Source organism: Leucopleurus acutus (genome assembly GCF_964270905.1).
Source record: "Leucopleurus acutus genome assembly, chromosome: 5".
NCBI classification, from domain to species: Eukaryota; Metazoa; Chordata; class Mammalia; order Artiodactyla; family Delphinidae; genus Leucopleurus; species Leucopleurus acutus.
This window is the reverse complement of record NC_139147.1, coordinates 131071069-131096663: the sequence shown is the minus strand read 5'-3', so window position 1 is coordinate 131096663 and position 25595 is coordinate 131071069. Positions and strand designations below refer to the sequence as shown.

The window sequence follows — 25595 nt, the reverse complement described above, 5'->3', positions numbered from 1 at the left end:
GCATGTCCCACCCTTATGCCCCTTCATATTTCTTAAGCCCCACCCTCTGCTCTATGCTACTTTTTTACCGTTGAAAATGAAGTAACTGTAAAATAATTGCTATCATTTATTGAGCCATTACTATGTACTCTATTTATATCATACAATTCTGACATCAAACAGTAAGGGGAATACTATTATTATCCCCAATGCACAAATGAAAAGAACCTAGAGCTTACAGCGGGCCCAAATCATTCAGGAAATTGGAATAAACCTTTAGACATTATCTTAACTGTATAACAGTGACAAATGTATATCTCTTTGGAAGCAGGAAGCCAAAGTTTTCTCACAGAAAAACAGAATCCACTGGGCACCAAAGTACCACATAATGAACTTTAGCTGTCATTTCTTTTCAAAGAGAAAGAAGACAGAGATGGTACCTAGTTTAATGAAAGCTTGGATGCAGCTCATATCCTTTTAAAGTAGAATATAAGTGAGACTCCGTGGAGTTTTCTCTAAAGAATGCTTGTTATATAGCAAGCTTCAAGAAACATCAAATTGAAGTCAGGGGAAATCTCTACATTGGTTATTTCTTTCCTATCATGTGCACAAATGATCACAAATCTGTGGCTTATGTATTTGTGACTCTGCACTAGAGACATAGCCCATCTAGCTCCATTTAGCACTGGGTTAATTACAGTTGGATAGGAAAATTGAAAACATCTGAAATGTCCGACGAGTTATTTATATAATCCATATGATAAATAACATGCAGCATTCAAAACATATATTTTAGAAAAGTTTTAAAATATTTAACATCATGTACAGGATATATTAAATGAAAGAAAATTCAGTTTATATCAACTTCAAAAACTGTCTTAGATTGCTATCTTGGTTTGGGTTCCCACAACAGCAGACTATGAGTCAAAAATTCAAGTTCAAGTAACTTATTTGGGGGTGACAACAGGGCACACTGTGAGGAGAGGGGAAGTGGGACAGGAAAGGAGAAGCCAATAAAGATTGCAAAGTCATGCAAGTTACCACCATGGACAAACCAAATCAATTCAACTGGGAACTCTGGAGTCCAGGCAGACGGCATAATGGGTCAGACTGATCCTGCAGAAAGGGTAAATAATCCGGTATTTAAACAACAACTTCTGTTAGTCACTGTTTGAAGGCTGTCCCCAAGGGCCATTAATTCTCTGGCACTTCCAGCTTACCATGAACGATGCAAAGTAGGCTCTGGGTTAAAAAAAAACCCTTAGGGGAAGAGGTGTAGATGCTGCCAATTAGAATCAAGCCAGGGTGAACTGTGTAAGAAGGGCTGAAGGGAAAATTGGCAAAGCATCCAGAGTGTCTGCTGTACCCAGGTACCCCAGAACCTAGAGCTTGAGAAAAGCTGTGTGCTATTAGTTTTTCAGAAAGTGCCATCCCAGGGAGCAGGAGTGAGGGAAAAGGGAGGGAGGCAGAGAAAGAAAGTTCAATCATGCAAGGGTGAATTTCCAAGCTGGCCTCCACGTGGTAACAAATGCACTAGTTGCTTGATCTCATAAAACTGTCTTGAGAGGATGTATGAACAACTGCATCCCCAGATAATCTGTCCTAAGAAATGAGGAGAAGATTTTAGCCTCAGCTTCTGCATCTCATTGGTGAAAAATTTCCCTGTGGTGCATAAGCTCCTTAACACTTCCAGGTTCTGTATGTGGGGGCACCAACTGGGCCTGTGACCTCTCACACCACAGAAGCATGAAGGAAGCCAAGAGTGGGAGGCCGGGGCATCCAGATTGGACAGGAGGAAGGCTGCAGGGCATGCCTGGGTGGAGCTGACAAGTCCTTATATACTCAGTTACCCCCGTGGCAGCCAGGACAGAAAAGGTGGCCAAGGACCTCAGAAATGGTCAAGGCCAAGAGGATCTGAGATGCTGCCTAAGACATGCCTAATGCATTTTTGTTTAATAAATATTTACATAGATTCACACAAAAAAACACTCGCATGTACAAACATAATCACATATAAAAAAGACAAGTTTTTAAAAAAGACAGTGGTGAAGAGCCCACCAAATTTTATTCCCTCCTTTATTCTTTGATATATGTTTAAAATTTTTTAATTTTTAAATTTAAAAAAGGTGTTTTGATTTTATAGTAGGTAAAGTTCGTGTTGACTATTTTAGAAAGAGAGGCAGAGTAGGAAACATTTATTTTCCAAAGTAAAACAAACCAGTAAAAATGATCATTATTCTATGTTTTACTTGATGGGCACAGACAACATTACTTTCTTTAATGAAGGTTGAATCTTTTAAGAGATTGTTTAGAAAAGTATCAATAAGTAGTGTTTTAAATGTGAGAAGTATAACTCTTGCCTTATAATAAAATTCGTTTCCAAGTAATTAAAAAATGTACTTTATGTATCTTGCTTCATTATTTATTCATTCACTGAATACCTGTTATTCACCAAATACTTTCTGAGCCCCTATTATGGGCAAGGTCCTTGCCAGTCACTGGTGATAACAAGAAGAATCAGAAAAAATTTCCACCAACTAGGGGCCCATATTGGAATGGTAGACAGGTTATAGCAAAGAAAATTCATACTCACCAAGTACCCAAAAGATTTCTTACTTTTGCAATCTCCAGTGCAATGAAGTTGGGGCCATATGATACTTCTGTCCAATGAACTCTACCAATGTTCTCTACCCCTGGAACAATGATCCTAAGGGCCACAATTTGCTAGATGACATAGCTGCAAGAGGGACAAGGACCACAAAACCTGCATCAGACCTTGCATGAATAGGATACAAATCTTTATTGTTCGCCACAGATTGAGTACAGACTATTTTCTTGCTTTGGGATCCACACAAAACCTGACAATCTCATGGGTTATTTTTGTCTAGTAAACATACCGGAGAAACACACCCAAATACATAGCCACCAATACCTAAAGAGGCTCACCAAGCGACATACCTTGTTTTGTGTGGTGTCTCTCACTTTAGAAGGCATAACCTGACATACCTCACATATCAGACCTCTAAAAATTTACCAATGTAGCAGACTCTTAAATTTTTGCATTGTTTTTCTTCCACACCTAAGAAGATGTGACAGAAAGGACATGGCACCATTGTAATGTTCTTCCCAGAAGTTCATTACCCTGGTCTAATCATGAGAAAACATCACAAAGTGAGGGACAGTCTACAGAATATCTGACCAGGACTTTTAAAAAGTGTTAATACAAAAAAAAGACAAAAAAACTCAAGGAAAGACTGAGCAACTGTTAGAGACTGAAGAGGCTAAGAAGACATTACAACTAAATGCAACAACTAAATGCAACCCTGTATTCAATCCTGGAAAAGAAAAAAGACACTGGTGCGAAAACTGGTGAAATCTGAATGAAGTCTTTGGTTTGGTTAACAGTGCTGCACGGATGTTTCATAGTTTTGAGAAATATGCCACAGTTATGTAAGCTTGTCAACATTAGGGGAAACTGAGTGAAAGTTATAGGAGACCTCTCTGTACTATCATTACAACTGTTCTGTAACTCTAAAATTACTAAAAAAAAAAGTTTGTAGAAAGGAAGCTGGAAATTTCTGGTTGATAAGATGAATATAAAGAACCGTAGACATAAAGGTACCTGGGAAATAAAAAAAAATGTCATGAAGAGGCTAGGAGTAGGACGGGAATAAAGATACAAACCTACTAGAGCATGTACTTGTGAATATGGGGAGGGGGAAGGATAAGCTCTGACGAAGTGAGAGAGTGGAGTGGACATATATACACTGCCAAACATAGGGTGGATAGCTAGTGGGAAGCAGCCGCATGGCACAGGGAGATCAGCTAGGTGGTTTGTGACCACCTAGAGGGGTGGGATAGGGAGAGTGGGAGGGAGGGAGATGCAAGAGGGAAGAGATATGGGAACATATGTGTATGTATAACTGATTCACTTTGTTATAAAGCAGAAACTAACACACCATTGTAAAGCAATTATACTCCCATAAAGATGTTAAAAAAATCATTTCTGGAGTAATAAATGTTCTGAACAGCTCAAAATAAACAAAGCTAAAGTGAGCAAAAACATAATAAGATAAAGGTACATAAAAGTGCATGTGTGTGTGTATTTTTGTCTATTGGTGTGTCTAGATCTGTGTGTGTGTGTGTGGTTGGGGGACATCTGGTGTGGGGGTGTCTTTGGGTGTCTCTGGGTGTGTGGCTGTGTTTGTGTGTGTCTAGTGCAGGCAGGGTGGGTTTACATAAGCACATAGTTCTACTGTGAGGGAATTAATAAGCCAAGGCGCCTCCATGAACCTGAGAGTGAGTGCCTCCTTAAATTTTTAGCCCTAGGTACCTTGCTTAACTCACCCTAGATCCAGGCTTTTAAAGAAGCTGCCAGGAAGAACAAAAGAAAAAAACACAGGGGGCACCTGGATTTGAACCAGGGACCTCTTGATCTGCAGTCAAATGCTCTACCACTGAGCTATACCCCCTGATGCTATTATGCCTCCTATAAGCACTTATTCCACTTTTATGAGTTTCATCATACTTCATAAATATCTGTATGGCTGAGATTCCTGCTAGATTTAATTTCATCCCTGATTCCGTTATAGCCACATCATCTCCTACTTATCCCAGAGCTTGTATGTTCATTCCGTTCTCAGAACTTAAAGCTCAGTGCTCTAATATCAAACTCTCCAGTGTTTAAAATACACCACCAACTGCCCATAAATCTCCAGGCACATCAGTGAATGTTGTAAATATCATGGGCTGCCATCAAGTATTGGACATGGAGGTGGTCTTAACTGGGAATCCACAACTGGACTACAGAGGTTCATGTTCAGCTCTGAATTACAGGCAAATATTGTATGTGTGCATGGATTGTATGTGGTACATGATTTTATCAGGTTTTCAAGGGGATCTCATCCAGGTGAACTGTCTCACTTTACAGCTGGAAAAAAAAACAGATAAGAAATCCAAAATTCACCTTTGAACACCACTGATTCCTAGTTCCTTGAGTTCCAGTCTGAGAACTTTCAATCTTGTGTATTGAGAAGAAAGGTCAAGGAAATCTCTGTCACTGCAGTAAGTTCTCCCTGATGAAGGCTGGAAGCTCTGCGAAGCTAAGGAGCCCACAGCCCCCAGAGCTCCAGCTCACAGCTCTCTGAGGGCTGTAGACGACCCTTCCCAGCCACTCCATTCTGAGGTTCTACAGAAACTTCAGATTGCAAACCCAGTGTGCCCCAAACTACACTTGCTGTTTTCCTGCTCAAACCTGCATCTTCTCCTATTTTGCTTTGTTGTAATAATAGTCCATATTTACTAAACACTTGCCATGTGCCAGGCTCAGTTCTAGCCATAACTTCTGGCTCAATCATCAGAAATAAATCCCACAAAACAGATATTATAGTTAGCATACTGATTTTACAAGTAAGAAAACTGAGGCACAGAGTGGCCATGCAGCTGAGAGGTGGTAGGGCCAGGATTTCAGTGTGGGCTCAGAGCTGGGTGCCAGGCCTACCTATGTAACCATCTGATTAGCCTTCTCCCTGTCTTGATTGGTGACACCACTGCATACTGTCATTTGGTCAAAGAATGTAACACAGCCCTGGGCTTCTTCCAACCTCTCCTCCCAGTGCCAGTTAATCACTGGGTACTGCTGAGTTTAGCTTTGACATCACTTATGCCCACCCCCACCCTTGCACCTCAGTGCCACCACCTCCTAAATGGCCTTCCAGCTTCCACCCCTCACATCCATGCCCTACGGCTCCCACAGCAGTCGTTTTAAAATCAGGTGCATCTAGACTACTCCTCTTAAAGGCCTTCATGATAAACTGCAAGACTCTCAGCACAAGAGTTCTTACATTTTGATCCCTGTCTGCCTCCTCAGCTTCAGCCTCCTCTGCTGACACTCCCCATAGCACATTTTGTGCTCCAGCTGCCTCCAACTGCATCCATCTGGCTCCAGGCTCTGCCCATGCAGTTTTCTCTGCCTGGGACCCAACCCTCACTCACCGCACCCCTGCCTCTCCTCCACCCTCCCTCTGGTGCGATACTGTTCTTCTATGAGACCCTGACTTGCCATCAGCTCCTCTTGGAAGCCTCCTGTAACCTCCCTCCTCTGGACAGAGGTAATAACTGCCTCCTCTGCATTCCTGAAGCTGGCCCAGCTCGGTCCAGCTCACAGCTGTCTGACTTCTTATTTTACAGGCCTGCTTCCTGGCTGAAAGCACACTGAGTCCAGGGGCTGTGTCTTATTCACTTCTGGGTTCACACTTTGCACAATTCTGGCATGTAGTAGGGGCTCAGTGTATGTCATTCAAGCTGATTTTAAAATGCAGCAGTGCCTGAGCGTCAGGCAGGAGTTAAACTTAGACTAAGACTTGACCTCTGGCCCCACCCTGGCTAGGGAATGCAGGCACCCAAGGTGGGGTGCTCGCTGCAGGCAATGAACTGGGGATGGAAAGGTAATAGAAAGTCCCCAAGCTTTAGATCAGGAAAAGAGTGCAGTTTCCTAAATTTTAGGCCAGTTCATGTTTATCCACAGCAGTGCTCTGTGAACAAGGACTCTATTCCCTGACTGCCCCAAGGACACTATAAAGTGTGGGCATCAACACTGTTACTGGGTTTGCCCTGCAGCCAAAATGTTCTAAAAGGCTATGGACAGTTGTAGCATTTTGGGAGCATTGCTAAATGGAAATTTGTGACAAAGTTTTTAACAGAAGGAGAACAGAATGAGTACTATAATGAAGTCATTGAGAACGTGTTCTCCTAGTTTAAATCCTGGACCTGTCTTTGTAGCATCTCCAAGTCTCAGACTCCTTGTGTAAAATAGAGATAATGTATCTCGTAAAATTTTGGTGAGAAATGAAGGAGATAATTAATGTAAAGTACCTAGTCTGCTGCCTGGCATATATACAAGGGACATTAGTTATTATTCAACCAGTCATGAGCTACAGAATATATTAAAGTCAAAATCAATCCATATTCTTCTAAAGCAAAAAGAAAAATGTGGAAGGGGCACCTGGATTTGAACCAGGGACCTCTTGATCTGCAGTCAAATGCTCTACCCTTGAGCTATACTCCCAGTGAAATGGCCTTGTTTTTATATTCTATCTCTCTCTCAACATTATAGCTCTAAACACCTGCAGTGACTCAGTGGAGCTATAATTAGAGAGAATGCTGCCTGGAAGGAGTCTGGGCATCATAGAATTTCATTATGAAAAAAGACCTGACTCCTGAGAATTAAGTTCTCTGAGCCTGGAAACTCTCTTGACTTTCATACCCAAAGCCTCTTCTGTCTGCCATAGCTTATACAAAGTGAACCTTGGTTCCAGGTAAAAATCATCAGATTTTCCACAAATAGCATCATCAGTATAATGTGATGATTGGATTCCTGTCATGCTTCCTTAGCCACAGCTCCCAGAAACCTCATTGCACTTCTGATTTCACAGAACTGATCTCATAACTGGCACTCAATAGACATTTGTTTCATTAAATTGATTCTGGAAAATATATGTATAAATAATGATTTGTGTGAGATAGCTTTTCCAAGACGTAACTGTAAGATGTTTTTACTCACACAAAAACAGATGGCCAAGGAGATACACTCTTATGTAACATAACTTGCTTGAAACTTGGAATACTGCCAACTCCAAAATGCCATTTGATGAAGAGAAACAAGATTCTAAATAAGAGCTTCTTAATCAAGTAAATTATTTATCATGGTCTTACCACCAAGATTCCTTTTCAACTTCCAAACGCCACCACAGTTGGAGCACCCTGTATTTCTGGGCACCATAAACATCCCCTCTTCCCCTAATAAATTCTTCATGTGCTTCTTATGGAGTCTTAAACCTATTAGGAAGGCTCTCTTCTGCCAATTTCCTGACCATATACATTATTGAAATCTTTTCAAAAGATCCTAGTGTGTCAGGGTGGTGGTTGGTTGGGAGCCCAGGAGAGGGGAGTCTCCACTACATTCATTTTCCCTCCTAACTCAGGCTGGAATTGAGAGATAAGAAAAGAACCACATGTACTCTTTGCTCATTGTTATTTTCTCACCCTGGACGTCAGTGGGAGTAGAGATTTTAGCAGTAACAGATGTATCGTGTGCTTTGTATCAAAGAACTCTGGTGTTGGAAGGGATTTAGAGATCATTTATTTCAACCACTTCCTTTGCAGACTAAGAAACAGATGGAGGGAAGATGGAAAACCCTGCTTAAAGGCACAGACATAACAGTAGCAAAAGCAACAGAACCAAGGGTCCATTCCACTGGCAACTCCTTAGAGGCTATTTGGAAGCCTCCAGTGCTTGGAATGATGCAGGTGCTCATCAAATGTTTGTGGAATAAATATCAAACTGTAGTTATATAGTTAGACCAAACATCCTGGTTTGCTGGGGATTCTCCTGGTTTTAGCACTGTATGTCCTACATCTTGGGAAATCTCTCAGAAAACCAGGCTGGGGTTGTTTGGTCACCACAAATATGACCTTATTTTTTATCATTCGTAGTATTTCCTAAACCTAACGAATTCCTAAACCTAAGGAATTCCTAAACCTATTTCACTTTCCACTGTCTCAATTTTTTTTTACCATTATCACATACCTCCTATACTAATATTTATTATTTGTCTTGAAATCAACCCACTTTTTTTTTATATTTAGCCTCATCCTAAGCAGAAATATTCTTGAAATCATGCCAACTGTATTTCTTTGTAGTGCACCTCAAAGTAAATACACAGCTTTTGAAATATATTAAAATTGTATTTAACACATGTTGCGCTTAACTACTTGCCATGTACCATTCTAAGTGATTTACAAGTATTGATTCATTTAATCTTTAAAACAATCCAATGAGAGAGGAGCTATTGTCATCCTCACAGTGAGGAAATTGAGGCACAGTGAACTTAAATAACTTGCCAAAATATTGGCTCTCTGTACACAGTTGCCAAACCGAAATACACAGCTGGTAAATTTATCCATGTTCCCCAAAGTCATCTTGGAAACCCTCAGTGATAATCACAGTGTGATGATAATTTTATGTGTCCACCTGACTGGGTCACAGGGTGCCCAGACATTTGGTGTCTAGATGTGTCTATGAGGGTGTTTCTGGATGAGATTAACATGTGAATCAGTAAAGGAATAAGGCAGATTAATCCCCTCTTTTTCAGTGGGCCTCTTCCAATTCACTAAAAGACTGAAAGATCAAGTAAGAACAGAATGGAGGTTCCTTAAAAAAATACAAATAGAACTACTATACGACCCAGCAATCCCATTACTGGGCATATACCCTGAGAAAACCATAATTCAAAAAGAGTCATGTACCAAAAGGTTCATTGCAGCTCTATTTACAATAGCCATGAGACGGAAGCAACCTAAGTGTCCATCATCAGATGAATGGATAAAGAAGATGTGGCACATATATAAATACAATATTAGCCATAAAAAGAAATGAAATTGAGTTATTTGTAGTGAGGTGGATGGATCTAGAGTCTGTCATACAGGGTGAAGTAAGTCAGAAAGAGAAAAACAAATACCATACAGAGTGAAGTAAGTCTGAAAAAGAAAAACAAATACCGTATGCTAACACATATATATGGAATCTAAGGGAAAAAAAGTCATGAAGAAGCTAGGGGTAAGACGGGAATAAAGACACAGACCTACTACAGAATGGACTTGAGGATATGGGGAGGGGGAAGGGTAAGATGTGACAAAGTGAGAGAGTGGCATGGACATATATACACTACCAAACGTAAAATAGATAGCTACTGGGAAGCAGCTGCATAGCACAGGGAGATCAGCTCAGTGCCTTGTGACCACTTAGAGGGGTGAGATAGGGAGGGTAGGAGGGAGGGAGATGCAAGAGGGAAGAGATATGGGAACGTATGTATATGTATAACTGATTCACTTTGATATAAAGCAGAAACTAACATACCATTGTAAAGCAATTATACTCTAATAAAGACGTAAAAAAAAAAGTATACCACACACACAAGAAAACCCCCACAAATAACCAGTGTTGTTGGAGAGGATGTGGAGAAAAGAGAACCCTTGTACATTGTTGGTGGGAAAGTAAATCGAGGCAGCCACTATGGAAAACAGTATGGAGGTTCCCCAAAAAGCTAAAAGTAGAACACTAATTCAGAAAGATACATGCACCCCAATGTTCATAGCAGCACTATTTACAATAGCCATAATATGGAAGCAGCATTGTTTACAATAGCCAAGATATAAAAGCCAAGATAAGTATTCATCAACTGTTGAATGGATAAAGAAGATACAGGTATTGGAACATTACGCAGAAAAAAGAATGAAATTCTGCCATTTGCAACAATATGGATAGGGAATTGGAGGGTAATATTCTTGGTGAAATAAATCAGATAGAGAAAGGCAAACACTGTATGTGTTGCGGAGCACAGGCTCCCGGACGCTCAGGCTCACGAGACCCCTAATACACGGGACAAATGAAGGAATATAACAAAACAGAAACAGGTTCACAGATATACAGAAAGAACTAGTGGTTACCAGGAGGAGAGAAAAAAGAAGAGAAGTAAGGGAGGTGAGGGGGGGGTTAAGAGGCACAAACTACCATGTATAAAATAAATAAGCTACAAGGATATATTGTACAACACAGGGACTATAGCCAATATTGTAAAATAATTTTTTTTACATCTTTATTGCAGTATAATTGCTTTACAATGGTGTGTTAGTTTCTGCTTTATAACAAAGTGAATCAGTTATACATATACATATGTTCCCATATCTCTTCCTTCTTGCATCTCCCTCCCTCCCACCCTCCCTATCTCACCCCTCTAGGTGGTCTGTATAATAACTTTAAATGGAATATAATCTATAACATTTTTGAATCACTATTTTGTACACCTGAAACTAATATTGTAAATCAACTATACTTCAATAATTAAAAAAAAATCCAATAAGAGGTACCTCCTCCTGCCTGACTACTTTGAGCTGAGACATCAATCTTTTCCTGCCTTCAGAATGATGCTGAGCAGGACCCTGTGGGACTCCTGGGCAGAAAGACCTTCTGTGCCCCCATTTCTTTGATTATAGGAAATAGCCTTCATTCAGTCTCCATGACCTTCCCTGAGTTCCAACGGGCAGATTCAAGCAGCTGTTATTTAGGGAAGGGAGGAGATATGAGACATGGGAGAAACAAAGTCAAGAGAAACAGTAGTTCAGCCTTGGGGCAAGGTCCTGGTTCCCCATCAATGGACACACACACAACAATATCTTCGAGCTATTTTGCAGATACTGAAACCCCCTCCAGGTAGGAAAAGTTAACGATTAATGATGATATGCTGCCTACAAGAACAAAGACTGCAGACCAATTAGAACCAGAAGGTTGATGATGCTGACTTCCACTTACCTTACCACCAACCAATCAGAAAAATGTCCATGAGCTGATCATGGCTTCTTTGAATCATTACTATAAAAACTTCTTACTACCCTCTCCAAGGAGGCACAGTGTTTGGAGGCACTAGCCTGCTGTGTTCCCTCTTTGCCTGGCAAAGAAATAAATCTACTCTTTCTCTTTCCTCCTAAATTCTGTCTCCGTATTTCTATTTGGCAACTGTGTACAGATAGCCAATATTTTGGCAGCAGAAATCAAACTGAAACATCAGCTCATCTGGGTCTCCAGCTTGCTGACTACAAATTTTGGGACTTTTCAGCCTGTATATTCATGCGAGTCAATTCCTTATCATAACTATCTTTATATACATACATACATCCTATTGTTTCTGTTTCTCAGGAGACCCCTAATACACAGGACATGCTCTGGGAAGAATTGTTGGGCCTGTACTGGCCTTGAGGCTCCTGTCCATATTGTTGAGATTTCATATACTTCATGAGGCCCAGAACAGCACCTGCCACAAGATGGGGGTTCAGTAATGATGGTTAAGCTGACCTGCTGTTTTATTCCTAACTTCATGTTCCTTTCACCATGATGACATCACATATGTGAATTTACTCTCATTGTCAAAACTTAAACAAAAGTAAAGGTTAATACGTTATAACTATAAGGTATACGAGCCAATAATCTGTCCTGAGTTCCAAAGCCTATACTCAGTCACATTGGACCTACAAAGAGGAGGGGATTACAGCACAAAACATCTTACGGAGACCTTGGAAAAATTGTGATAATCATTCAAAATGTGCTCAACCACAGGAAACTGAGTCTTCCAATATTTCCAGATTTGATAGAACTTTTTTTGTAATGCAGATGAAATAGAATTTAGATTTTTCAGTAATTAGAAAGATTTTTTCCTCTTATATTAATATATTTCTTCACAGTTGAATTCTTTTTCACTTTTTTTTTTTTTTTTTTTTTGCGGTACACAGACTTTTCACTGTTATGGTCTCTCGTGTTGTGGAGCACAGACTCCCGAATGCGCAGGTTCAGCAGCCATGGCTCATGGGCCTAGCCGCTCCACGGCATGTGGGATCTTCCCGGACCGGGGCACGAACCCATGTCCCCTGCATCAGCAGGCGGACTCTCAACCACTGCACCACCAGGGAAGCCCCTCTTTTTCACTTTTTAATGCTCAGTTTTCTCAGCTGTAAAATGGGGATGTTGTAATTAGAATATCTCTTATATCCTTTCCAGTTCCAGCAATCTATGACTCATAAATTCGAAACTTAGCTTCTAGTTCGGGATCATGTCAGAGAGTACAAGTGTGCTCAAATAACAGAAGAAAAGATGACTAAGCTATGTGGGAGGTTTCACATACAGTGCAACATAAAAAAGAAAGGGAGGGACTTCCCTGGTGGTCCAGTGGTTAGAACTCCATGCTTCTAATGCAGGAGGCATTGGTTGGATTCCTGGTTGGGGAACTAAGATCCGACATGCTGCTTAGCATGACCAAAATTTTTTTTTAATTTTAAAAATTAAAAAAAAAGAAAGGGAATATGTTCTTATCATGGCCATGAGATTTGCCATCAATGTTACTACCCTAACTTTTCTTCATTTTATTCTGCACAAGATTTCTTTTCTTATAAATACTTAGGCTCGATGGAAAGATGCTCAACATCATTAATCATAAAAGAAATGCAAACCACAATGAGATATTGAAGCCTAATCTGGTCTCTGTACCCTGAGACTGAATTAAATCTTGGAGACAGAGTTTTGGGTGAAGTAGAAAAGAATAGCTTTATTGCTTTGCCAGGCAAAGGGGGTCACAACAGGCTAATGCCCACAAAGCTGTGTCCCTACCTGGAGCGGGTAGTGAGGAGTTTTATAGTAATGACTCAAAGAGGGCATGATCAGCTCATGAACATTCTTCTGATTGGTTAGTGGTGAGGTAAGTGGGAGTCAGCATCATCAACCTTCTGGTTCCAACTGGTCTGGGGTCTACTCCCAGCTTGTGGGCAGCATACAGTTAACTTCTCCCACCTGGTGGGGGTTTCAAGTATCTGCAAAACAACTCAAAGACATTGTACTGTATATCCCTTGAGGGGGAAACTGGACCCTGCCCCAAGGCTGCACTATTGTTTCTTTTGACTTTTTCTCCCTTATTTCATATCCCCTCCCTTCCCTAATTAGCTTCTCTTTGAACCTGCCCTCAGGGAAGATCATGGAGGCTGCATGAAGCTTATTTCCTATAATCAAGAAATGGGGGACAGGGGACTTTCCTGGAGGCACAGTGGATAAGTCTCTGCACTCCCAATGTAGGGAGCCAAGTTTGATTTCTGGTCAGGGAACTAGATCCCACGTGCATGCCGCAACTAACACATGCCACAAGTAAGGAGTGTGCCTGCTGCAACTAAGACCCAGTGCAACCAAATAAATAAAATTTTTTTTAAAGAAAAGAAATGGGGGACACAGAAAGACTTTTGTGCCCAGGAGCCCCACGGGGTCCTGTTTGCTATCAATATCACCTCACGTCCATTAGGATAGCCACTATCAAAAAATAGAAGATAACAAATGTTGGTGAGGATGCAGAGAAGTTGGGACCCTTGTGCATCCTCCTGCTAGTGGGAATGTAAAATGGTGCAGCCATTATGGAAAACAGTGTGGAGATTCCTCAAAAAATTAAAAATGAAATTAGCATATGATACAGCAATCCCACTTCTGGTTATATATCCAAAAGAATTCAAAGCAGGATCTTGAAGAGATATTTTCACACTCATGTGCACTACAGCATTATTTACAATAGCTAAGAAATGGAAGCAACCCAAAAGTCCATTGACGAATGGCTAAAGGTAATGTGAGATATATATATATATATATATATTTTTTATATATATATATATATATATATATATACACACACATGGAATATTATTCAGCCTTTAAAAAGAAGGATATCCTACCTCTTGCGGCAAGGCAGATGGGCCTGGAGGACATTATGTTAAGTGAAATAAGCCAGATACAGAAGGACAAATACTGTATGATCCCACTTTTATGAGGTATCAAATAAACTCACAGAATAGGATAGTAGATAGAATAGTGGTTACCTGGGTCTGGACAGACAGGGAAATGGGAAGGTATTGGTCAAAGTGTACAAAGTTCCAATTAGAGCAGAAGAATAAATTCTGGAGACCTCCTGTACAACATAAGGCCTATATGTAGTTGACAGTACTGTACTGTATTCTTGAAAATTTGCTAGGTCAGTAGATCTTATGTTCAGTGCTCTTACCACAAAAGAAAAATTATATGAAAAATAAACAAATAAAAATTTAAAAATATAAAGGGGGTAGGAGGAAGCTTTTGGAGGTGAGATGTTGGATGGCCTTGAATGTAGTAGAGGTTTCATGAGTGTATACTTATTTCCTAACTCATCAAATTATTGTTTCCTTTTTATAGATATGCACAGTTTTCTATGACAATCATACCTCAATAAAATGGCTTAAAAAAATGAAAGAAAAAAGAGTACTTGTCAAGGGCTGAGGGGAGGAAGGAATTCATTTTTAATTAATGTAGAGTTTCATATACTTAATACTAATGAACTGTACACTTAAAAATGATTACAATGATAAAATTAATGTTATGTACTTTTTACCAAAAATGTAAACCAACAACTATGTTCTGATATTAGAAAATATCCATTAATGAAGCATGCCACCTCAAAAAACCAAACGCATATTGTAGAAATGGCAAGAACATGTAAGCACTTGTCTCACTGGATGGTAAACTCCTCAGCCTCCAACTAAGTGAACAGACGTTGCCTGATTCACAGACCAAGATAAACTCTTCCTCTATAGCAAACCCAATGCCTCTCACTGCTCCCAAAAGGGCACAGCGCCAGGTGATGCTGTTCATTCCCTAGATGGTCACTGGGACATTGATTTTAGTCCCTTTTCAGTATCCACCTAACAACAAAGCAAAATAAAGCTAATATTAGCCTCTGTTTTTCTGTTCTGGGAGAAATGGCCTCTGGATTTAGCCCCGTGAGCAAAGCTGCAAATCCACCTGTCCCGTGCCCAGAATTTCTCTTCTGTGGCATGTGGTCTAAGGAAGTCTTTCAAGTTTTGTTAAGCCTGCAGACGGATAAGAAAGTCGGGGACTGTGCATGTTAGCTTTATTAAGAGCAAGGGTGGCGGTGTGGGGTGCTTTATTAAGAGCAAGGGTGGCGGTGTGGGGCGGTGTGGCGAATGTCCCAAAGTCCCATGGGAGAATGTCCCATGACCCAAGTGAATTGTCAAGGGGAAGATTAACCAAACGGTATTTTTAGTAATTGCCTTTGCAGTTCATATCTCAAGAACATTCAAGGGAAATTTATCTGTTCTACTTAGCCCTGAGGTCATAGTAAGTGCTGCATTTTATTTTCAAACTCTCTCTCCCTTTCTCTTTTCCTTTTCCTCTCTATTTCTGTCTATCAAATCTAGGTTTTCCCAAGGTTCAGTTTATTCTCTAAGTGAAACAAGAGCTCTTTTACAAAATACTTTCAAGTTATTCAGATTGCAGTGTTCTAATTCAGAAGTTACAATTTCAGGTAGAGATGTGCCTCATTTATGTGAAAGTTTGGTCCTTAAAAGTTACTGTGTACACCGCTTTCAGTGTGGCCTTCCATGAATGCCTCTGTTAATTTGTTTTATGAAATATTGTCTTTGCTGACAAACATGCCCCCTCTCTAAGCTTTCCTAAAAATCTCCAAAAAATAGCCAACCTGCTAACCCTTTGGCTAGCACACTGAATATGAGGTTTTTGGGAGGATAAGGAGGATAATTTAATTCATAGAGGTGGTGGCGGGTATGAAGTCTCTTTAGCTAAGATGGAATTACATCTCCCAGAATTCCCTTCCCTGCATGGTTCTGGGTTAGGACTGCACTCACAGGAAAGGTGCAGGAGGCGTGAAAGTGTAAGTGACGTATTTCAGGGCAGGTGCAGCTACAGTCCACTCACACTCACCAATCTCATGGCCCACCTTGGCTTTGGGCAGCCCCAGGCTCACAACTCTATCCACTTCCCACTGGAGCTTCTCCTTAACTTTCTGAATCCTGGGCCAAGTTCATGAGCAGCATTAGTGTGTAGTGTGCCAGCAGGTCACCCACATTGTTGAGGTTGGAGGTTTGGAGACATTGAGAGACTGCTGTGGGTTCCAGTTTGTCTTTGTGATTCTAGTTTGTCCTTTCTTGCCCCTGCTTCACGTTCATCTTCCCTTCTGGACTGCAGGCCTCAGTGACCTCAGGCCCAGCACAGACACAGGACAGCAGACTCACATACACTGCTCAACCAGCTCCCACAATTGCATGAGGTCTTGTCCCTGCAATAAATCCTTTATATCACTTATATGGTCCTACCTTTCTGCTTGAATCCTAACTAGTTACTGGAGGAAACGTCAGCAAACAACATGTAGAAGCTGAAATTCTTTTTTATTTTTGTTTTAAATAAACGCAAGCTCTTGCACGGCAATCCAAATTTATTGAACTACTGATGCTAAGTTACACAAAATTGTACCACTTTTTTTTTGTGTGTGGTACGCGGGCCTCTCACTAAGGCTTTTAGTTTACATTTGGCCACCTCAAAGTAGTTGTAACATTAGGTTGGTCAGTTTAAATACTGTGGCTACCTGTTGGATTAGACACACAATCTGTACACCCAAATGTTGATGCATACAAAGCAACAGGTATTGTTAAATAAAATAGCAATAGTTACTGCAGCTTAGGCCTTGTGACCAATTACACATGATTAAAATTACTTCCCACATTCACATCCACAGTACTCGTTCACCATTTAACATCTCAACCAAAACATTACACATGTGAAACAACCACTAACAGGCAAAAATACTAAACCTGTTTATTTGGTATTGCAAATACACTTATGCATGAGCAAGCAGGGGAGTCACAGTGAGAATCTCCAGCTGCAGAAGCCTGAACATTATTTACAAAAATTAAAAAATTATTTGAATATATACACTTCTTGTTGTAGACCCCCACTGTACACACAACTATAAATGTTGTTCCCTATGTAAACAAAAGAAGAAACATATAATAAAAGATTTGAAAAGTCTGGACATTTTCTTCCCAACAGATATTAAAAGCAACGTCTTTAATCTAAGACATTTTACTGAAAGGACTATCATATTTTAAAGACAAGATCACTATCTCCACAGTTCTTTTAATTAAAAAAACTGTATAGCTGTGTTAATCAAAGCGATTACAATACAAGTTAAGTGAGTAAAATACAATGATAATGACCTTGAATTTCTTTAAAAAAATTACAATAAACTACAAGTATCAAAGAAGCAAAGTTATCTGGAGTAGTCTATATAGGAGCTCTTTGGGCTTTCTTTTATTATGGTAAAATAGTGGTGCTTTTAGGATTTACATTATACTCTCCAATACAAAGTATGGGGTGTGTTCACCATTTTCATACATATACAACATTGGTGGATGAAAAATGTCTCTTAGCAGTAATACTGGATTGTAGCCTCTGGTTTTACCAGCTGCATACTCTAGGACTATTATATAAGTAAAAATCTCTCTTGTGATACTGGAAAGTGATTAGAATGTGCAAACTGATGTAGTAGCTTTCATCTCCCTCTTAAAGTGCTCCGCCACAGAAAATTTAACATGTTGGTAGGTTTAACAAAGTTGGAATGCTGGCACCATTGAAGTGAGCAACAGTTCTTCAGACCTGGCTCAGAGCTGCAATGCATTTATCAATAGTATATTAAAGCAGCTGACATGATGACTTTTTGCGGTCCTTCCTAGGCACTGGCGTTTTTCTGTAAATTTGCTGCACTAGGTCATAAAAGATCTCATTAGCATTTATTTTATTTTGCAGAGGATTCTAAGACGGCATATTGTCTTGCTAAATGTTGACCTTATTTCTTTCCTACAACTCTTTCATCTATAATCATTGGAACATCATCAGTGTGTTTAACTCGAAGAATCTGTTCTCTCAGACATTGTAAATCATTAAATGTGGACTCTGCTGTGATGGAATAAACTAATGTAACTCTGTCCATTTTTCTTGTTTTTTTTTTTTTTTGCGGTACGAGGGCCTCTCACTGCTGTGGCCTCACCCCTTGCGGAGCACCGTCTCCGGACGCGCAGGCCAAGTGGCCATGGCCCACAGACCCAACAGCTCCGCGGAATGTGGGATCTTTCCGGACCAGGGCACGGACCCGTGTCCCCTGCATCGGCAGGCAGACTCTCAACAACTGCGCCACCAGGGAAACCCTTTTTTTTTTTTTTTGGCTTTGTCGTCTTTCATGTACAAATCCCTCATTGCTGTAAATTGTTGCATTCCCGCAGTATCTCAGATTTCAAGCATACACTGTTGTGCATCTACTTCAGCTTGCTTTCTATAAAAATCTATCATAGGATCATATTTTTCAACAAAAATTTCTTGAACAAATTGTACAGTCAGAGCAGATTTTTCAACTCCTCCCGAGCCAAGAACGACTAGCTTATACTCATGCATATTGCAAACTTGTAAAACCTAGTACCTCTTGTGCTGTCACCGGGTCCCTGCAGCCAGCGTTGCCTCCTGCTCCCTCTGGGTCGCTGCTCCCAGAGCCACGCGGTCCTGCTGCTACTGCTGCCGCCGCAGATCCAGCTGGTTTACCGAAGATGAAATTCTTGGACCTGATCAAATTCTGCTTTGTAAAGCCCTTCACCTCAGTGGAGGGTAGTGGCAACCAGACTCAATCTCTCATTTTCTCTGGAGTGTCCCTGCAAGGCAGTGACTGGAAGAATAACTTCTGGCTTCCCTGGGGCCTCCCTGCACAATCTCACCCTTATTGCTCTCTCTCAATTCCGCTACCTCAGTCCCCTGGTACTCACCACTGTCCAGCCGTGCTGGTTCATGTTTCTTTAGAGTCCCTTTATATCTGAAATAAGACCAGTGTATAACAAATCATAATTTCTTACTGCAAATATATAGTTTTAATTTTTTTCTCATTAAACTTTATTTAGAAGTAACTCTGAAAACTTCAGAGGTAAGAATTTCTCCTCTATGGTATAAGGGGAAGAATATGGAGCTAGCAGTCAACCCCAGCTCTGCTCCATCAGTCTGACCTATGAGCAAAGCCCTGAATCTCTTTAGATCTTCCAACCTTCATCTGTAGACAGAAAGAACCGAAATTGATGACCTCTCAAGACCTCTCTAACTTCAAACATTCTATTCAGAATAAACTTCTAAACAATGCTCTAAATACACTAAGAGAAATTTCATCTTTAAAGGAACTGGAAGTAAATAGCTGTTTGTACATTTTCAAAGATATGTCAGACATAGCTGTGTTAAAGTTTTTTCTGGAATGAAGCTCAGAGCAAATTTAATCACTAATGATAAATTAACTCTAATTTTTAGCATACAGTTTACATAGTTTTTGATCTTTTATTTTTATTTTGATAATCTTGGTTTTAAGTATCCTGCCTCGATACGATTTAGGAGTATGTGAAATATAAACTGTAAGGAGGTAATTAAAATATCCTAGTAGCTCTGAAGGAAAACTTCAGGTTAAAGCTCCTTTACTGTGTCACCTGGAAACAGCAAGTTAATGCATTATTTTAATATTACTGTGAAGAATACAGCTCTCAAAGGGCCCTGATTAACTTTTAGGAAGCAAATTAAGTTTGGGGAAAAAAACAAGCATAAAGTTTTTGCTGATTTAACCTACTTCATATGGATTGAAATAGCTTCACTCTTTGTCTTACAATAATATTCTGCCATCGACCTGGATCCTCCACCCTACCTAACTTTGTGTGAGGGATGTTGGACACTAATTTCTATCTAGTCCCCTGAAGAAGGACCAGGGCTGAATGTCTCACTGTATCTCCAGTCTCTATGCCCAGGAACGGCCAGATCCCTGCTCCAAAACCAAACCCAGGGGCCAAAACTCTGCTCCCTATGGACAAGTAGCCAGGTGTCAGCTGCCTTCCTTCTCCAGACTCCTTGCATTACCTGTGAGTCTATTTCTTGAGGACAAGGAAACGTAACTCTGAGGGTAAAACTAAGAGCCCAGAGAGCAGAGTCAAGGGCCATGGAATTAATATTCCCAGATAGTAGTATTGAGCCCTGATAAGAAACTAGTCAAATGTGCCTTGTTGGATTGCAGAATTGCTGGATTTCAGAATTTGAGAATTTCAGTGGCTGCTGTGTGCAACCTGTTTTCTCTCTTTTGGAAGGGGAGTGTCAATTACAGTTACCCCATGCCTATCCCACTACAGTGGGACAGATAATCTCTTCAGTTCACAGGTCTTCAGATTGAGAAGATTAGTACTCAAGGAGCCAGATTTGAGGAACCAGACCCAGGGAACCTCATTTGCACTTAGACCTTGAGGCTGAACCTGATTTCATAATGGGGTGAGACTTCTGTAGGGACTTGGGAGGAGTAAATATATTTTGCACATGGGAGGAATGTAAACAATTGTGGTCAGAGGATATTGTGTTTTAAAACATGACCCCAAATTTCTTTATCACTCCTCCCATGGAAAAGTGGTATCTGTGTCCCCGCTACATGATTCTGACCAGGGACTTGAAACTTCTACAGGAGAGTAGAGGTATCCAGGAGAGTATGGCAGAAGTAATGATGTGTTACTCCCAAGGTTAGGTCAGAAAGGGATATGCAGCTTCCACCTGCTTCTCTTGGTATTCTTGCTTTTGGATCCCAGCCACCATGCTGTGAGGAAGCCCAAGCTGCCATATGGAAAGGTCACGTGTAGGTATTCAGGCCAACAGTCCCAGCTAAAGTCTAACTACAAGATGTGAGTGATCAAGTCTTTAAGTCATTCTAGCTCTAGCTGTCAAGTCATCCTCAGACGTCAAATCCTCCCAGCTGAGGCCCCAGACAATGTAGACAGAGACAAGCCATCTCCATCATGCTCCTTCCAAATTCCTGACACACACTTTGGGATGGTTTAATTTACTGCAGTACATAACCAGAACCACCTATCTATATTTGTAGTCACTGTTGTAGCTGCTGGGGCATTCCACCACTTCATGCTTCAAGCAGGACTGGAGTTTGCAGTGCCATTGGGTCCTGTTCCTTTCCTGTCTTGCTGACTATCTCCAACCACCATCACAACATATGAAGCTAAGATCCAGACCTTGTCCCTCCCCTTACTGGCTCTGATTTTACATGTTAAAATGCACTGCTTTATGGATGAAACCCACGATAGCACAGAAACACAATCATGAGTAACATGATTATGAGTAGGCAGTAAATAAGGCAAAGGAAGAGTCTAATAGTTGACACTTGGCAATATGGGATGATGGGCTGAGCCTGAGACTTCTGAATTTTTTGTTTTGTTTTTATTTATCCTGGCACCTATATTTAGAAAGTTACATTACATCTCCAGTTTCCATTTCATCCAGGACAAGGAGTTTCTGGCAAATCACCAGCTTCACTTGACAGAACTCCACGCCAGATGCCATTGCCTCAGACTCCTCTAGACAAGCTAGGATTCCCCATGAGGGAAAGAGAGCAGCTAGTAGCAATACTTTCTCGCACTTTCAAATTTCCTTGTCAGCACCCACCATCCCTTCTACACAGTCTCAGTCTCCTTTGGGTCTGAGATATCAAGACTTCAAGGAAAGTGAGATGTTCTTCTCTCAAAATTGAATCTGGCACATAGTCCCTACACCAGTGCTATCAGCTCCTCTTACAGTAAGTAATACATGTCACACATGTACTACAAAGTCTTCAAAATAATGACAGCAATGTAAACAAGAAGACCTATGTTTGGGGGAGGTCTACAGGATTAGATGAAATAACCACTAGATTCACTAGATTGCCAGCTGCTAAATGTGACAGCAACTCCTTCCCACTGGCCTGAGACCTTGGATAGCATATCATAGAACCAGGTAACAAGGCCTGTGGAGGGCAGTGTGGAAAACTGGGCAGCGGGTAGTGAGATTAAGAAGAAAAAGTGGAAATGGACAGATGGTGGATCCTGCAGCTGAGAGCTGATTCTTCAGTTTGACATGGTTGACCTATAGATTTCAAATGGAACTTGGTAAAGGTCAAGTTGTTTGACCATAGACCAAACCCTTGCTCTCCATAAGGTCTAGAATTTTTATTTGCTTTGCTCTCACTACTGTTTCTTTACTTCCCAAGAACTTCAGAAGGAGCTTAGGCAGTTGGGGGAGGAAGAAAGTGGGAGATCAAAGAGAATTTAAGTCCTAGATCTAAACTTTGGGACCCTAAAATATTGTGTTATTTTTTTTAAAAAGTGCCACTTCCAGGAACCCAGTTCTGTAAATAGTTTTCAGAAGTGAAGAGACTCACAGAGATTGGCTGATGAAATTTTCATTTGCCTCTAGCAAATATAATTAGAGCTGTCCTGCCACCACCAATTTGCAACCATAAAACCAAAAGAAGAAAAAGAACGAGTAAACAAGAACAACTCAGCACAGCTTCCAGGAACCAGAACATTTCCCAGCTAACCATCTTTAATCAGCCCCATCTTGCCTCCTCCCACTGTGTCTCAATCTAATGTCATAATTCAACTGCAAATATACTTAATAGGAAACATCAATCCTAATCCTATTTGTTCTGGAATCACTCAAAAACCACCAAGGTTTGGTCAGAATAGAAAAGAAAAACAATGAAAACTACAACTTTGTGCACATAAACTACACTCAAGGATTCTGTACATCCCCAACCATTTCAGCCACACATGCTTCTAATGAGGAGAATCTAACTCCTTCTGGGCAGGCTGGCACCTGGCTTCTGGCCTGATGGTAATTATTAGGTCTCCTTGACATGGCTTTGACTCTAAGCCAGAGCTGTTCATTGGAAATGTAATGTGAACTGCAAATGTGAGTTCCATATAAAATTTTAGATTTTCCTACAGCCACATTTAAAAAGTAAAAGAAACAGGTGAAATTAATTTGCATAATACATTTTAATCCTATATATGAAAAATATTGTCATTTCAATATTTAATCAATATGTGGCAATATGTGGCTAGTGTGCAGGTAAGCCTGTCCTTATTTTTGTTCCTTTCTGATAGGAAGTGACACTCCTGAGTTAAGCAAATGAAATGGGAACCCCTGTTCCCTGGAAGTAAGCTTGCCAGGTAAAATTTAAGACACGTAGTTAAATTTGAATTTCAGATAAACAATGAATACTTTTTTAGTATAAGTATGTCCCAAGTATTACATGGGACATACCTACACTACAAAAAATATTTCATTGTTTATTTGAAATTCAAATATTTCTATTTGGTAAATCTAGCAACCTGAAAGGCGTTATTAGAATTGAGTCCTTCTTCAGCTAAAAGAGAGTATGTAAGTGGTGAGTGAAGATACCTCTCTCTTATGAGAACCACAATTAAGGTAGTAGGCGGGGGACATGTCTTCAGGTGGCCAGTAGAGGTAGGAAGGGCCAAGATGTGTTCTACCTTGGCCCAGCATAGACAGGAAGGTACTGGCAATCCCACAAAAGAAGGAGGAAATGGAGAGAAAATATGACCAGTACTTGGGGCACTGGTGAAGGGGCACTGAGGTGAAGGGCTTTACAAATGGAGAGAAAATATGACCAGTACTTGGGGCAACAGAAGATGATGGAACACAAGGAAGTCAGAGGCAGGTGTGCTGGGAGAGTCCTTGTGCTCAGGGTGAGAAGCACCCTTATCAAGGATGAGTAATGAGGGCACCTGCTAGGAATGTACACAGGCTGAGCAGCAGGTGGTGCTGACTCACCACCTACTCCTCTCTACCCTGTTTTCTTCTCTTTCCATGAATTTGACAAAATATCTGTGATCCCATAAGGATATACCGTTTGCAAGATGTTGATCTTAATGTGGCATCTGCTGCTTTCCAATTTGCTATGGATTTTCTTTAATAAAAAAGTCTTTTATTTTCATTTTATGTGCTAAGAGCTCTAAAAATAGGTGAGGAAAGAAACACTGAGGTTGTTCAATTTATTCCTTTGTATGCTACGTGAGAGGGGTGAAATATGCCCCCCCAAAATTCCTAAAAATTCTAAAAGGGTAACCTGGTTAAAGCTAAGGGGCATAGGGATTACAGAACTTTGGGGGTGATATGTTTTCCATTGCTAGGTGTTGAGCACTTATAAGACTCAGAGTTAAGATTCAGAGTGCCTAATACAGTAGATTGGTGCTGGGTCTCGAAAATTTGCATTTCTAACCATTTCTCGGGTAATGCTAACACTGCTGGTCCAGGGACCACACTTTAAGAACCATTGCCTTAGACAATGAGAGAGTCTCCACAGGGATTTAAATACCTGTTGAGACTTTTTGTTTTCTCATTAGTTAGAGACCAGAAGAATATAAACTGCATCAGCAGTGGTCCTGCAGAGCCAGTGGTCTCTGCTGCTGCTGTTGATGGTGCAGCTGAATTATGTGGGTTTTCACATCATGAGTCAGATGGTTTAATTGAAGCTCTGGAGGTTGGAGGAGGAAGTGTCTAAAAGGTGATCCTTTGCAATCCAAACTAGATGCTTACCACTCCTGGTCACATCTGCTCTTTCTGCCCTATGTTGTTCATTGTGCTTCCTTCTAATCAGCCCTAAATTTCCCTAGTCTATCCCGCTGCCTCAGCCTCCAGCCAGTCCTACCCTGGGTCAGAGGAAGGTTATCTTCCTTAGCCAATATTCAAGATGATTGGCATTCAAAAATTTGCTTCTGGGTATAGGAAGCCTTCCATGCTCTTTTCCTGAGCATGGTGGTTAGAGGACCCACTTGGTAGTGACATCTTCCATTCCCTTGTTACATTTTTGTCTAGAAGGAGAGAGCCCATCAGTCCCAGACAAATGTGGAAGATGGAACTCTACATAAGGCCACTAACAATGAGACAGTGAGATTTTCAGCACTTACAAAAAGCATTTCCTTCTTCTAACCTCTCCTGAGCCTATCCACTTCCTTCCGAGTAGGCTTCTGGGATGCAAGCCTATTCTCTCTTTCTCTTTAAGAATTTCGTCCTCTTAGAACTGTCTCCAAGACTTCCTGTCAACACAGGTCCCCCGTCTCCATCCACTTTTAATTTAAGAACTTAATAACTAAGTTAAATGGAGTTATAAGGGATGTCCAAGATCAAACATAAAGAAACCACAGAGAAGCAGGGGGAAAAGGCCTACACAAGGTCGCACCAGCTTGGAAAAGAAAGTCACACCTGTCCACCAAGATGATTGGACTCAATGTAAGCTTCCTGATTCCTTGGAATGGAGACCCCAAGAAGAAAGAGAAGTCTTCAAAAA

General features: G+C 40.7%; 1 pseudogene across 1 annotated transcript in view; it reads right to left on the bottom strand.

Moving 5' to 3' along the window:
* Positions 1 to 18019: 18019 nt before the first annotated feature.
* Positions 18020 to 25595, bottom strand: part of LOC309961725 (ras-related protein Rap-1b-like) — a 151157-nt pseudogene continuing 143581 nt past the window's right edge. Inside the window, exon 2 of the transcript XR_014327194.1 lies at positions 18020 to 18399. The product of XR_014327194.1 is annotated as a ras-related protein Rap-1b-like (transcript). The remainder of the gene's footprint in view (positions 18400 to 25595) is intronic.